The following is a 16,689-nucleotide window of genomic DNA, read 5'->3' as shown; positions in this document are numbered from 1 at the left end:
GTTCTGTTTATGTGGTGAATTACATTGATTGATTTACGGATGTTGAACCATCCTTGGGACTGTGGGATGAAGCCTACTTGGTCATGATGTATAATTTTCTTGATCAGTTTCTTGATTCTGTTAGCTAATATTTTATTGAGGAGCTTTGCGTCTGTGTTCATTAGTGATATTGGTCTTTAGTTCTCTTTTTTTGTTGGGTCTTTGCCTGGTTTGGGGATGAGTATATAAATAGCTTCATAGAATGAGTTTGGGATTTCTTCCTATGTTTCTATTTCGCGAAAGAGTTTGAGAAGTATTGGTATAAGTGCCTCACTAAAGGTTTTGTAGAATTCATTGGTGAATCCATCTGGGCCTCGGCTTTTCTTTGTTGGGAGGCTCTTGATTACCCCCTGTATCTCGCTGTAAGTTATTGGTTTATTTAATTGATTTATTTCTTCTTGGTTCAGTGTGGGCAGTTTATACTTCCCTAAGAATTGATCCATTTCTGTAAAATTATTGTTTTTTAGTGAATAGAGTGAATATTGTGTGTATTTGTTGTAATTTTTCCAGGGGAGTCCCTGATTTTACGTATATGAGTCTCTTCTCTTCTTTTTTTGGTAAATCTTGCGAGGGGTCTGTAGATTTTATTTTCTCAAAGAACCAGCTTTTAGTTTTATTTGTTGAATGGTCTTTCTTTTTTCAGTCAGATTTATCTCTTCTTTAATCTTTGTGATCTCTCTCCTCCTAGTCATTTTAGATTTGATCATTTCTTGTTTCTCCAGTTGTTTTAGTTTCATCGTGAGGTTACTCACCTGCTCTGCTTCCATTCTTTTAATGTGAGTGCTGTGGGCAATGATTTTGCCCCTCAGTACTGCCTTAGCTGTATCCCATAGGTTTCTTTGTGATGTATTTTCATTGTCATCGTGGCTTATGAATTCGTTAATTTCATCCTTAATTTGGTCTGTGGCCCAAGTGTTGGATAACAGTGTGGGGTTTAGCCTCCAAGAATGTGTAGAGCCTCTGTGGTAACCGTTGTTATTGAGGGTTACCTTTATTCCACTGTGGTCAGATATAATACATGGGATGACGTCAATACATTTTTATTTGCTGAGGTTCTTTGTGTGGGCTATGACATGGTCTATTTTGGAGTATGATCCATGGGCTGCTGAGAAGAAGGTGTATTGGGTCTCTGTAGGGTGACAGATTCTGTATAGATCTGTCAGATCCATTTGGGATATGGTGTTACTTAGGTCCTCACCTCCCTTGCTAATACTCTGGTGTTTGATCTGTCTCTTGAGAGAGTGGGGTATTAAAGTCACCCACTATGATTGTGTTTGAGTTTATCTTGTTCTGTAGTTCTGTGAGAATTTGCTTGACATATGTAGGGCCTCTTTTGTTCAGTGAGTATACATTTATCACCGTGATGTCTTGGTTCTGGATTTTTCCTTGTATTAAAATGTAGTGTCCTTCTTTGTCTTTTTGAGTTGATTTTAATGAGAAGTCCAGCTTGTCTGAGATCAGGATGGCTACTCCTGCCGTTTTGGTAGGTGCGTTTGCTTGGAAGATCTTGCTCCATCCTTTCATTCAGAGCCTGTTTTTATCCCTTGCTGTAAGATGGGTCTCTTGTAGACAACAGATGGCAACTTTTTGTTTGTGGATCCACTCTGTCAGTCTGCTCCTTTTTATCAGATAGTTTATACTGTTTATATTCAAAGAGATCTAGGATAAGAGTGTTTTTTCTCCTTCCATTTTCCTGTTAGTCTGTTTTTCCTCTCTTTTTTCCTTGTCTTTAGTGAGCTGCTCTTTCTTTTTTTTTTTTTTTTTTTGCCAGTCCTGGGCCTTGGAATCAGGGCCTGAGCACTGTCCCTGGCTTCTTCCTGCTCAAGGCTAGCACTCTGCCTCTTGAGCCACAGCACCACTTCTGGCCATTTTCTGTATATGTGGTGCTGGGGAACCGAACCCAGGGCCTCATATATATGAGGCAGGCACTCTTGCCACTAGGCCATATCCCCAGCCCCAGTGAGCTGCTCTTTCTGTTGGGCTCTGGATATTGTAGTTTCTTTCTGTTTCTGCCTGTGTGTCCTGTACCATTTCTGTTGGGTGGGGTTCCCCTCTTAGAATTCACTGTAGGGTTGGTTTTTTATTCACATACTCCTTTAGATCCTCTTTGCTATGGAAAGACCTGTTTTTTCCCTCGAATATGAACACTAGTTTCACTGGATATCTGATTCTGGGTTAGCAATTGTTGGCCTGTAGGACTTGGATTGTGTTCTTCCACTCTCTTTGTGCGTGGTAGGTTTATGTGGAGAGGTCTGCTGTTATTCGCATCCTTTTCCCATTGTAATAAATCTCTTTCTTCGCTTTGGCTGCATTCAAAATTTGCTGTTTATTCTTGAGATCTGAAGTCTTGATTATTATGTGCCTGATCGAGGATTTTCTAGGGTCTGGTCTGCCAGGTGTCCTATAGGCTTCAGTTACCTGGGTGAGGTCCCTTGTGAGATTGGGGAAGTTTTCTGCAATCACTTTATTGAGGATATTTTGAAGCCCTCTGCTCTGGTATTTGGCTCCTTCTTCTATTCCAATTATGCACAGATTATATCTCTTGTCTTTGTCTGCTAGCTCCTGGATTAGTCTGCCCTGGAGCTTTACCATTTCTTGGAGTGTGGTAATTTTCTGGTCCTTATCAGTTGCATCATCATCTAAGAGAGAGATTCAGGATTCAATATGGTCAATTCTTTGTGCTGTGGATCCAAGTGTGGAGTTTATCAATGTCTGGAAGATATTTATGGTTGCCAGATCAGCTCTGATCGTGGAAATTTCTTCCGTTAAAGAGTTGTATTTTAAATCTATTTTTTCATGAATTTTGTTTGTCAGGATGTTAAGGTCTTCTTTAACGGAGGTTTGCACTGTATCCATTTTTGCTTCCATTTCTTTCTTGACTTCCTGAAGGTCCTTCGAGACTTCGATTCTAAACTCCTGGAATTGTTTTCTGAATTCATTCCTGAGGCTTTCCATTATTTCTGCTATCATAGCCTCAGTTGTTTTTTATTCTCCATCTCCTCTTCAGTCGTACTGCTTTTTGAAGCTGGCGAGTTGGCTTGCCCTTTCATCAAATTTGTAATATTTCTTTGTGATTTGCGCATCTGGAGTTCTGTAGGTGCCTTCCTTGGGTTGGCTTTGTGCTGGTTCCCGCTGGTCCGTCAGTGGGAGACTTGTTTGTGTCCTGGCTGTGGGTTTGAGTTTGGCTGTTGAACCTTACTGCCCAATGGGTGAGCGTGACCGGCTCGGTTGTTGCCAAGGTGGTCACCCTCACTGCACTTGGGGGTGGGTAGGTTCTGTGTCTTTTTCTGCAGGATAGTGTCCTGCTGCTGTGTTGTGCTGACCCTAGCGTGCCCCTGGTGGGGGTTTGCGGGTCGCTGATTCAGCGTGGGGTGGAGGCTTTTCTCTTCTTTGGTTCTTTATTCCACTTGTTACCTTGGTCAGAGGAGCTCACCTCTCAGATTGAGATTTGCCGCTGAGAGGCGGCCCGCCCACCTGTGTGGAATGCACCTATCAGAGTGGGCACTGCCGCTGGGGGGGCCCTGCCCACCTGTGCGGCGTGTACCTATCAGAGCAGGTGTTGCTGCTGAGGGGGCAGCTTGCCCGCTTGTGCACTCCCGCGGGGGTTTGGGCAAGAGATCCTTCTGCTGGAGGGCAGCAAACTGGCCCTCGCTGGCCCTCCGGGGGGTGCGTGCATGTGCACTCTAGTGCTTCCTTTGGGACATGCTGCCCCGAGTTGTTGGGAGGGTGCTTGTGCCCTCTCACAAGTTTGCTGTGGGGGGGTGTGGTATGCGTGGGCCCCAGAAGGATCAAGTATCTGGGCATGGGTTGGTGCCCACAGACTCTCTGTGCCTCCGCTGTGAGGGGCGTGTGTGTTCGGGCCCAGGTGTCCCTGCTGGGCTGGTATTGCACACCAGCAAGCCTATGACTGTTGTTCATAAAGTCTTCGAGGACCAGGTGCCTCAGGTGGGGCTTCCAATGCCTACCAGTCCCCAGACCTCTGCTGGGGAGGGGCCGGGGCCAGTGTGGCCAGGTTCAGGCTCCTCTGCTGGGGCCTTGGGGGGATGCCTGACTAGGGTGTTTCCTGGTCCCCTTGTTGAGTGCCCCACCTCTGCTAGCTCCCGTTTTCTCCCAGAGGCTGTAGGGTCCTAAAGCTGCCAAATATGGGGCTCCTTTGTTCCCTCGGGATAGGGGAGGGGGAGCTCTAGCTTCTTTGTAGGTTTTGGGTCTCTGCTAGAGCTGGTCTCCCATTTTGGGGGAGGGTAATGGGGAACTTACTGGTCCTAGATTGTGTGTGTGTCCTGCGCTGCTGTGGGCTTTTCAGGGCTGTGGTGCTGGGGTGTGGCGATTGGCCGTTTGGTGGTGGTGGTCCTGGCTCTCCCCGTCTGCACTGCCGGTTCCCCTGCTACTTACGTCTGATCCCGGCCGTTCGGTCCCGCAACTCCAGTCCCTTGCTGCCGCTGTCTGTCTCGGTCAGTCTGCACTCAGTCTGGGATCCGTGGAGCTCCTGCTGTCTGGACTCTGTGCTCCTGGCGTGACTTTTCGGCTGTTGGTTTGCTGGTACCGGGTCCCCTTTCCCAGCCTGGCCCTGTTCGGGCCATGGTCGGCGGGTGGGGGAGGGGTACCCCGGAGATTTTCCGGCTCCGTGCAGGTTATAGGCTCTTCTTTTTTTGCTCTTTTTCATTTCCTGTGTTTCTCTGTTGCTTCTGGCTGCTGGTTTTGCTGGATTCTTGATGGGGTGTTGGGTGCTAGAGTTCCCAGCTCGCTATTCAGTTGGAGTGAGTTGGGTGCCTCCCTATTGTGTTGGCACCATCTTCCCTCCTCATGTCCTTAATTTTTAAAAATGCATATATCCCAAGGTACAAAAAAACACAAGGAGAAATATATTTTCTTGTAACTGTTACCTTCTTTATGGTTATTTAAAATATTTTCTATTTGATAGAAGAGATCACAGTATTGTTTCTCTATTGAGTTTCTGTGTGTCTGTGTATATGTATGTGTGTACACACATGCATATACATGTGCGTGCCAGGCTTGGGGTTTGAACTCGGGGCATGGGTGCTGTCCCTTAGCTTCTATACTCAAGGTTAGCACTCTATAACTTAAGCCAATGCTTTATAGTTTTTCTTTTTCTTTTTTTTGGTGGTTAATTAGAGATAAGAGTCACATGGACTTCCCTGCTCAGGCTGGCTTTGCACCTTGATCCTCAGATCTCAGTAGCTAGAGTAGCCTGAGTAGCTAGAGTTACAGACATGAACCACTGGTGTTTGACTCTCATTCTTTAAATGTTTTCTATATGCTACTGATGTATTTTGCATTTTGTGTTATGAGGAGAAATCTATGTAACAGAAAAATAGAACAGAAGAGAAGACACTTTGAAAGAAAAGAGTCATTGGGAGTGAAAGGGATAGAAGAAAATGTAAATAAAACACAATCACTTTTTTGAGGGCCTCCATACTTAGATCAATTTTTTTCAGTTATTTTTTAATCCCTTCAAGAACAATAAGTATTTTATGTACTGTGAAATGGTCAGAACTGCAACTATGTTAATTAAAATAACACTAGCTCCAATAATATAGGCTATATTAAAAGTTATTTGTGTATTATGAAAATGAAGCCAGGGATGGAATATGGCCTATTGGTAGAGTGCTTGCCTCATATACATGAAGCCCTGGGTTTGATTCTTCAGCACCACATATATAGAATAAAGCAGAAGTGGCACTGTGGTTCAAGTGGTAGAGTGATAGCCTTGAGCAAAAAGAAACCAGGGACAGTGCTCAGGCCCTGGGTTCAAGCCCTAGGACTGGCAAAAAAAAGAAGCCAAAATTTCCACTTTTGATGTGAGTCTAAAATCACTCATCAGTCTCCCCCAAACATACAGAATGACGTACTGTTATATTAACCCTATATTTATCAACTAAGAAACATTTTTTATCCTCTTTTATGAAAATTATTTCTTAAGACAGGCTCATTAAGAACCAAAGATAGCCAGGGGTTGATGGCTTACACCTGTACCCTGACTCAGGAGACTGAGATTTCAGGATCTCCTTTAAAGCCAGACCAAGTAGGAAAGGCCATGAGACTCTTGTCTTCAATTAACCAACAGAAAACTGGAATTGGTGCTATGGCTCCAACTGTTAGATTGCTAGCCTTGAACAAAAGAGCTCATGGAAACTGTGCCCAGGCCCTGAGTTCAAGCTCCATGACTGATTAAAAAAAAGAACCAAAGATAGATGAGCTATCAGAATTGAAAACAATTTTCATGTAATGAGGAACAACATGTAGAGTTACGACATTGAAAAAATACCCAGGACATTTACTGAAACCCATTGAATTGTATACTGTAATTGGGTGAATTATATACAAAATATGTCTCAATAAAATTATTTCAAAATATTTAGGCAGTATGCCAGGCACATTGACTCATGCCTGTAATCCTAGCTACTCAGGAGGCTGAGACTTAATGATTGTGGTTCAAAGCCTGTCTGTGCCAGAAAGCCCATGAAACTCTTATCTCCAAATAATTACAAAAAGCCAGAAGTAGAGTTGTGGCTCAAGTAGCAGAGTGCTAGTCTTGAGCACAAAATTTCATGGACATCGCCCAGGCCCAAAGTTCAAGCCCCAGGACCAGCACCAAAATAAATAGAGTAAGAAAAAGAAAATAGAAGTAACCCACATTTTTTCAAGTTATTTGGATTTTTAGAAAATATAGTCCTTTACTTGCAATAAGTTTTGAGACCATGGTGGTATAAAAGCTATATGTATTCAATAGAAAGTCTCCTCTAAATTTGTATTTTTATATTTTTCCTAACTAGTTATATTCTGTGTGTGTGTGTGTGTGTGTGTGTGTGTGTGTGTACCAGTACTAGGGCTTAAAATCAAGTCCTGGGCATGATTTTAAATATTTTTTCACTCAAGATTGGTGCTCTACCACTTGAACCATAGTTCTACTTCCAGCTTTTTGGTGAGTAAGTGAAAAGAATCTCAGTTACATCCCTGCTCAGTCTAATTTTGAACATCGATCCTTAGCTTAGTCTCCTGAATAGAATAAGAGGTGTGAGCCACCCATTGGAACTTGGTTCCAACTAGTAATACTCTGTTCCATACAGTTTGGTGATGCTGTGCTGCAGCTGTGACCTGCAAATCCCAGTCAGTAATGTAAGCACGGAGGAAACAACCATATCTATGGTGTGCACTGTTGCTAAGCTGTGATTGTTAATGAAATAAGTGTAATAAATGCACTTCCAACTTAATGATTTTTCAGTTTATGGTGATTAACCTCTTAAGTTGAGCAACAACTATATACAGATTCAGAAAAGGGCACTTACAGTAAAAATAACATTTTAATTGGTAATCTGTAATATATCCTACATATTGAATTCAAACAAATACCTTACACAGCTATCCTTCAATGTGGGTGAAATATGCCACATTAGAAATGGATTTGTTAATAATATCACATGACATTAGAACTCTAGCTATGTCAACAAATCATTATTTGTTCTTTTTTTCTGGAATATTTACTATCACATATATTTAATAATGTTCAGCTCATAAAAACCAACCCCACAACAACTTTCACCTTATCACTGATATATTTGTATGGGAAAACACAGCAATATTTGCTATATACATATATATATATATATATATATATATATATAATCTTCTACTTAATTAGTACCTCAGGGCTAGTTGTTTATAAACAGAAAATAATAAGGGGACATGTTAAATATCCCCAGCAGTAATCTCTACATACAATCAGGTTTAGAAATAAGAGTTTGCATTCTAAGCTGCAAAATAGCAATCTACAAGATCGTCAATAAGTACAAGAGATCCAAGTAGAATAACTTGTGGTCCATAAAGAAATAATCCCCTTTCTGCAACTTCATGTACTGGAGAAGTATATATGGTTCCCATTAGCTTGGAATCAGAAATGCTTTTAGAGGATAACATGTAAATAAACACGATATTTTTGATTTCAATTTTAAACTTTACTAAAATATCATCCTTGAGATATGTACTAACTATGCCCATCCTCCACTTTTCAGTAATCATTCCCAAGTGATCATCTAGTATCTGATTACAAGGATTACTATAGAAATCAGTCACCAATTAGGGAATACCTGCCTTAGAAGAAGCATAATGAGTTGCAGAGGTTGGCACATCATATTTCACATGTAGATGAGGTTTCCATCTGGTGGGTATTTTCAAAAATTTCAAAGCCTAACAATCTTGTAGGTGGAACTATTCTGACACTTTTAGAGAACACAGTTTCTTCCAATATTTGTTGTCTATTTTATAAACCACTAAATGACAGCCTGTCCTTTATAACTCACTATGAGAAAAATACCAGGAAAATGAGTACAGTGAAGCTTCAGATTTAAAAGACCATAAATGTGACTAATAGTTTACTAGAGTTTGCTAAACAAAAAAAAAGGTCTCATTAATATTAAAAAGTCTAAGAAGTGGCTCTGTGCCTCAAGTGGTAGAACACTAATTAGCCTTGAGCTGAAGAGCTCAGGGACAGTGCTTAAGCCCAGAGTTCAAGCCCCACTACGGACAAAAAAAGTTAAAAAGTCTAGGGCTGGGGGCATTGAACAAGTGCCCCTAGCTTAAAGTGCAGCACCACCATTTTTTAAACTTTAGAGACAAGATCTATGAAATCTAGGAAGTCTGTTTTAAACGTTAAAGTAACTTTTGGTGTTGTGCAATTATTAACTTGATAGCCTGGCCATGGGGACTGAGGGTCATATATATATATACTATAACTGAATCTCTTATCAACTTTAATACAGATGAGTATTGATAGAAATAACACATCCATCTTTTTTGTTTTCCTTTTCTTTTCTTAGTGTCTCTTAAAAGGCAAGAAAATTGAGCAAAACAATGTACTAGAAAATCAGCCAAGTGTTCTATGCTAAATAAATCTCAGTGAATTACTTTCTATGGTTGCCAAGAAGCCATCTCACAGCTATATTGCCTGTTGATCATATAAAAGGGCAAATACAGGTGGGAGTGGATGAATGTTAATCTACCATGAGTGAGGCCCTAAATTTAACCCAGCACCACAAAAATAGCAATGGATCATAAAGTAAGAAAGGAATACATATCTTAATTAGATCTGGATTAAAATCTTACCTCTGCTGTTTTGGGTTTACTTTGTCTTAGGTTAGTTCTCTGGGTCTCGTTTCTTAGCTCTAAGAAAAAGAGGGACAAATGTTACTATAGGAAATATAATGGATTGTTATAGGGATAACAGCACTTTCAAATTCAGAGAACTAACTTATTGGTTACATGTGAGTAACTCTTTTTGGAAAAGTATATACTCTGTCCTTTTCATGTAGTACTCATGCATGTAATTCTTACAACTGTCTGAGCCTTCTTTTTTTAAAAATTTATTTTTGCCAGTCCTGGGCCTTGAACTCAGGGCCTGAGCACTGTCCTTGGCTTCTTTTTGCTCAAGGCTAGCACTCTGCCCCTTGAGACACAGAGCCTCTTCTGGCTTTTTCTATATATGCTGAGGAATCAAACCCAGGGCTTCATGCATGCTAGGCAAGCTCTCTTGCCACTAGGCCATATTCCAGCCCTGCGCCTTCTTTTTAAACTGGAGCCTATCTCCTTTTCTACTGCAAAGCTTTTAATTAACATTGCCGTATAGTGTGAAACTGATGACAAAGCTAATTTAAATGTAAAATAAACAGAAACAAAACATATACATAAAATATTAAATTAACTTAAATGCACATCAAAACAGCAAATGCAATGTTATATGCATAGTATTTGTGACTTGGAAAAAAATTTCCTTCATGGTAAGATGAACACAAACTTTTTTCATCTGTCATGAGGCTTGAATGCTGGTCCTGTACACTGCCTCTGGGCTAATTTTGCTTAAGGCTAGTGTTCTACTACTTTGAGCCACAGCTTCACTTCTGAATTTTGCATTGTTAATTGGAGATAAGAGCCTCTCAAGGACTTTTCTTCCTAGTCTTCCAACCCTGATCCTCAGATCTCAGCCTCTTGACTAGCTAGGATTACAGGTGCAAGCCACTGGTGCCCAGAAAAGCTTTTATGTAAAAAAAAAAATCTTACCAGTGCCAGGCAATCAATCACAGAAAAAGCCAGAAGCAGTGCTGTGGCTCAAGTTGTAGTGTGCTAGCCTTGAGTGAAAGGAGCTCAGGGAGAGCACCCAGGCCTAGAGTTCAAGGCCCAGGACTAGCAAGAAAAAAAAAAAAGGCAGGGGTGGGGATGGCAGATGGGCTGGGAATGTGGCTTAGTGGTAGAATGCTTGCCTAGCATACATGAATCCCTAGGTTTGATTCCTTAGTTCCACATACATAGAAAAAGCCAGAAGTGGTGCTATGGCTCAAGTGTTAGAGTGCTAGCCGGGGACAGTGTTCAGGCCCTGAGTTCAAGCCCCAGGACTGGCAAAAGAAATGTCTTGGGAAATCTCTCCCTCTTTTCCTCCTTCCCTCTCCCCCTCTCTCTCATAATGTCTTGCCTTGGGAAATCTGTCTCTCTGTCTCTGTCTCGTGTGTGTATGTGTATGTGTGTGTGTGTGTGTGTCTGTATACATGTGAGCGCGTGCAAATGCCTGAACCAAAATACCCTAATTATGCCCTATGCATAGCTGAGATGAAAGTTGCATGCTCAGTTTTATTGGTTGAGAAGGAAGAATCAACTTTATACCCTAACTGGCATTCAACTTTCATCTTCTCTATCTCTGCCCCCAGAATAGGATTATAGGCTTGATCCTCATGGCCTAGACTTCTGTTTTTTGAGGAGGTCTCCCTATGTTTCTGAGGCAGGTCCTCCCTATGTTGCAGAGGCAGGTCTGGAACTCTTAGGATCAACTGATCCTCCTACCTGAGCCTCTCCAGTGCTGTAACATGTGGCCGTAATTCTACTTTGAAATCGCCATTCTACTCCAAGATAAGCATAGCAGGACTGATTTATTTGCCCAAGTTTCAGTCCTGGATCAGGGTTGATTTTTTTTAATAAGGCACTTCTGATTAGAATATTAATAGCCTTTTGAAGCTTCTAAGCCATTCAGTTTCACTTGTAACCCTTGGATGAAATTCTCTTCTTGGGGTCTCTCCCTAAAATATCCTGAGATGAGATGTTAGCAAGTATACTTATTAGGAAAGTCATTACAATTGTTGTGCCAAGTCGCGAGACGACCACCAAGAAGGCCACCGAGACTCAGACATTCCGAAATGCAAAAGCAAGGCAAGGCTTTATTCAAGCGAGCTGCAACTCGGGCCTCGTCCTACCCACTGACACAGCGGAGGTTAGGAGGAAGCCCCAAGCTGTGATTCCACAGGGCTTATAAAGGCAAAAAACCAAGTTACAACAACCAGGTGTTCAAGCAAGATTAGGACACAGGAACAAATCTGATTGGCTCAGGGTTCGAGGCATTCTAGGGGTGGTCAGAGTTAAGCATTCCCAGCGGTTAGAGTTCTAAACCGACTGGGCCCTAATGGGCTTGTTCTGGGTCTGCTCACAGGGCCTGCTTATCTCAGGTTCATGTGGTAAAATGGGGTTTACGTGGTAAAGTGGGGCCTGACTTCAAAGTCTGGCACTTCATTTCCCCCTTTTTCTTTTTGGTACCTTGGGAGCCAATCATGGCTCCATTCTGTCCATTTCAATGGCTTGCATGTCTAGGGGATGATACAGAGGTAAGGCATGGGCCAGTAGGGCCCAAAGTAGTATCCGAAAATAACTCTGGTCCCTCGGTTTTAAAGGGGGGCTGATGGGTGAAGATCATCCATCTTCTGTAACTTCTTCAGGCTGACTGAGGGGCGTTGACCTTACCTAGCCAGGAAGCTATAACCTTACCAAGGGACTGCAGGATTACTGCAAACTGAAAATTAACTTTCAGCTATACAGACTTACCATTAGCTGTATAGTGTTTAGTATCCAAATGTAAGCAACAAAATAATACATAAACTTCTCAGCTGTGCCCAAAACTATCTAAAATAAGGGGGTCACCTCACTTTGGAGTTAGCTGCCAAAATAACATCAACACTAGCCAGGGTAGAAGGCAAAAAGAAAATGATAACAATGTTCAGTTTAACTTTCTTTTCTTGAGGCGAAGGCAAAGCGGCTGAGTCGGGTGCTTGGAGACCTCCCATGTTCCACCACAGTAGTCATCGTCCAGGGCAAAGGGGTCAGCTGGCCTGGTGTGGAAGCAATGAACCCAAGTGGTGATGCCGTCTAGGGTCCCTTCCACCGTGGTTCTAAGGATTTGGGGTTATGCTTCCGGATGAACACCCAGTCCCCTGGTCTGAATAAATGGGGGGTAGGGACAGAAACAGAATCATATAATGCCTTAAGTTGGGGTCACATATTCTTGTGCACGAGCTGCAAATAATCGAGTTTACACAAAAATTCAGCATCATCCAAATCAGCAAGCAATAGGGATAATGGGCGGGGGGTACCCGTACATTATTTCAAAAGGAGTAAAGCCAAGCTGATAGGGAGAATTTCTTACTCTAAGCAGAGCAAACGGAAGGAGTGACACCCAGTCTGCGCCAGTCTCTAAGGCCAGTTTAGTTAAGGTTTCTTTTAGAGTCCGATTCATTCTCTATACCTGTCCTGAACTCTGGGGTCTATAAGCACAATGCAATTTCCAATCTGTCCCCAGTGCAGAGGCTATTCCCTGACTTACTTTTGAGACGAAAGCCGGTCCGTTGTCCGACCCAATGGTGGATGGGAAGCCATACCTGGGTAGGATTTCTTCCAGGATCTTCTTAGCCACTACATTCACGGTCTCATGCTTTGTTGGATAGGCTTCAACCCATCCTGAAAAGGTGTCTACAAATTTTTCCAGGTTTAATTTCTGTGAAATCTACTTCCCAATACACGCCTGGCCTATCCCCACGGAGGCGAGCTCCTTTAGTAACTGGTTGATTGAGGGTGTTGGTGAGCTGACAGGCCTTACAATTTGTAACAGTATTTTCAATAAGTCGATCTCCTTTCTAATTTTCACTTTGGAGTGTCGGAGCAAGTCCTGCATTCTTTGGGTTCCCATGTGAGAAGCTCGGTGGATTATCTTAAGGATCCCCTTACCCAGCCCTTGTGGCAAGATAAGTTTCCCTTCACAAGTTTTCCACCAGTCATTGTTTCCTTCTCTGTCCAGGGGTTTTGTGGGCCATGGGCATTTTCTTTATCCACTCCAAGTCTTCTTGGGAATACTGGGGCACAGGAGGCAAAGCTCGTGGCCCTGGGTCTACTAGAGTCAATACTTCTCTGGGCTGAAGGGCTGCTTCCTTAGCTGCCTGGTCGGCCAGATTATTCCCTCTAGTCACCAAATCAACTCCCTTTTGATGACCTGGACAGTGCATAATGGCAATCTTTGCTGGTTCCCATAGGGCCCGGATAAGGCTTAAAATCTCCTGCTTGTTTCTAATGGTCTTTCCTTCGGCTGTCAGTAGCCCCCTCTCTTGGTATTCATTTTAAGTAGGCCTAAGGCAGGGGCTTCCAGAAGGCTTTTCTAGATTGCCTCAAAGGCTTTTTGCATTTGCTCAGTCCAATAAAATTCTGGGAGGTTTTTGGTGGCTTCATATAGAAGCTTGGCCATCTCAGCAAACCCAAGTATCCACAGCCGGCGAAAGCCTGCTGTTCCCAGGAACTCTGACTTATCTGGCTGACTTAGGCACAGGGTTTTTCAGCACAGTCTTTTTACATGCACCTGACAGTCAATGCTTGCCCTCTCTTAATATGAAGCCCAGATAGGTGACTTCAGGTTTACAAATTTGTGCCTTTTAACATTCTAGTTTGTAAAAGCTTTTTCCTGACTGGCTGGGGAACTGATCTCTGATGACCTAAAAAAATTACCTTTGCAGGGGGCTGGGGAAATGGCCTAGTGGCAAGAGAGCTTGCCTCGTATACATGAGGCCCTGGGTTCGATTCCCCAGCACCACATATACAGAAAACAGCCCGAAGTGGTGCTGTGGCTCAAGAGGCAGAGTGCTAGCCTTGAGCAAAAGGAAGCCAGGGACAGTGTTCAGGCCCTGAGTCCAAGGCCCAGGACTGGCCAAAAAAAAAAAAAAAGAAGAAAAGAAAAAAAAATTACCTTTGCAGGCCTTTAACAGATCTCAATAAGGACACAATCTCAGGTCTACAAGCTTTCTTTCCTGAATAGATGTATCAGCTTAAAATTCTCACTGCCAGTCAGAGCTTTCAGTAGATGCGGGGGGTTGAGATTTTAAACTATCCTCTCATTTGACAAACTTACCCTTACTAACCACTATCACAGATGACTGGCAAGTTCCTGCCCAGTAGACAGACATGGGCATTGGAAAGGCATGCTTATGAACTATTCTTCTAGGACTTCCCAGCTTTGATTAACTTTCGAAAGGCCAAACAGGAGTAACTCTAGGATCTGACACCATCTCTGCCATCCAAGCAGTGGCTTACTGCCTCTGGATGCTCTATCACTTTTGTCCCAGGAGGAGTGACTTTCCACTGGACTTGGACTCAGGGCCTGAGTGCTGTCCCTCAGCTCTCCAGCTCAAGACTAGCACCCTACCACTTTGAGCTCCACACAACTCAGTTCCCAGCACTCTGCTGGCTGATTAGAGACAAGTCTCTCACAGGGACCTTTCTCTGCCCAGGCTGGCTTTGAACCGCAGATTTCAGATCAGTGAGTCTTACAAGAGGCCACTTTACTCCAATTAAAGCAACAAGGTGGTCCACACAGAAGTAGTTTTAAGCATGCTCTTACGTGGAACCTATTAAGGGCCAGTATTAGATCTTGATAAACTTGTAGGAATTACCTGTGCTTCTCTGTGGGCCTGCTGGAAACTGTTACAAAAAAAAAAAAAACCTACAAAGAAGCTGGAATGGCAATTAAACATTTTGGTAGCCATAACTCTCCTTTTCTCACTTTGCAATAATTATTTAGGACAATTTTACTTCCAAATTTCTTATCTAGAAATGTATTCTTGATTTCCAAAGCCTTTTTACTAACCCAACACTTTAGCTTTTACCTGCATTGGAAAAACTGAAGCTCACAGGCATTCTGAAACCAGGTGCCGCCCTTTGCCTATGGGCTGCTTGTTTCAAAAGAGCCTCTTTTTTTTTTCTTCAGTCCCAGTTACTGCATGGCATGAAGACCTTTGAACTCAAATGACAATTTTTCCTTAATGCAAGAATTCCAATTAGTAATACTTATCCATTCAGCTTTCCAATATATTAGTGAGAAACATTGGCCCATTTTGCCATTTCTTCCTACATACATAGAGTTAATGAGAGTTTACTTCTATCTCCATTAGTTTAATATATATCTTTTTAAATCCAAATTTCTGACACTTAGCTCTGATTAAACATTTTTTAACTATAGTTTCTCTTTAAACAATGCAATAATCCTTTAAAGTATTTGGTAATGCCCAAACTTGATGACCATTTGAATTTAAACTTAAATTCACTCAATTTTACATCATACTAACAGTCTTGAACATGTTCACACTCAGACATGCACACACACATACATATTCACAAGATCTTAAAGCGCGCAAAATAGGCATCGGCCGTACATTTTCCAGTGGCAAGAGATATTTTTGCCAATCTTACTTCTGCAACACGCAAATTTTAAGACAAAACCTTTAATATATGATTTTATCATTCTCCAGCCTCATTTTCCAGGGCTTGATAGTCTTAGTAAAACAGCTTAGCACACCAAATAATTTTCTGCTTAAGAAGGCTGGGTGGGGGTCCCCCTAGAGTTCTTTTTGCGGACACTCACACTGACTGTGGGCTGTCGCCTGTACGTCTCATGCAGGTTTGACACAAAAGAGACTATCAGAACACAAATGACAGCGCTGCGCGGTGGGGTCACTCCCCACTGCCTGCAGGTGGCTTGGGCTGGCCCCGTGTCTGCCCCGTCAGCGGCGGCTGTGGGTCAGGACTCGGGGCCCTGGGCTGCCGGCGCCAGGACTGGTCATGACCCTCCAAAGCGGAGGACACAGGTGAAACATTTTAAGAAAGGCCGAACCCAAGCTGGAGTGTCCCTGTCAACTAGTTCCCTCCAGGTGTCTATATAAGGAATCTGGTCTAGATAGCCTAAATGAGGGGCGTTGATTTAAAGCTCCCCTCAGGTGGCCAATTAGCTCTCTCAAGGATGGGCCATTCTGACTTGCACAGGGTAAACCTAGCAAGTCAGAGACTGAGATCTTGAGAATTGCAGTTTCTCACGGGCCACACCTTGGTTCTGAGCTATCTCCTTGACCTCCCTCCAGTGAGCTAGAGTCAAATCTAGTGGGGGCTAGATGTAGGTCCCCAAGATAGAACATTACCCATAGCTCTGATCAGATGTTTAGCTCAAAAGGTTACAAAAAAAAACAAACAATACAACACACAGGCCTGAGAATATGAAAAGGGTTGGAGAGCTCTTAAGTTGGCCTACAAGCCTCCTCCTCCTGCTAAGCAGCAGGAGGAGACCTAAGTTGGCCCAACCTCCCGCAAGGGTGCAGGAAGAGTGGACCCGAGTGGACTCAGAGTCTGGGGCTCAGGTAAGAGTGGAGAGTTCCTTAGATTGGCCCACAAGCCTCCTCCTGCAAGAAGCAGCAGGAGCAGATCTGAGTTGGCCCAACCTCCCGCAAGGGTGCAGGAGGAGTGGACCCGAGTGGACTCAAGTAGTGGTGGAGAATCTCCTAAATTGGCCAACAA

This window comes from Perognathus longimembris, chromosome 28, assembly GCF_023159225.1.
Source record: "Perognathus longimembris pacificus isolate PPM17 chromosome 28, ASM2315922v1, whole genome shotgun sequence".
Lineage (NCBI taxonomy): Eukaryota > Metazoa > Chordata > Mammalia > Rodentia > Heteromyidae > Perognathus > Perognathus longimembris.
This window is presented reverse-complemented; position numbering follows the sequence as displayed.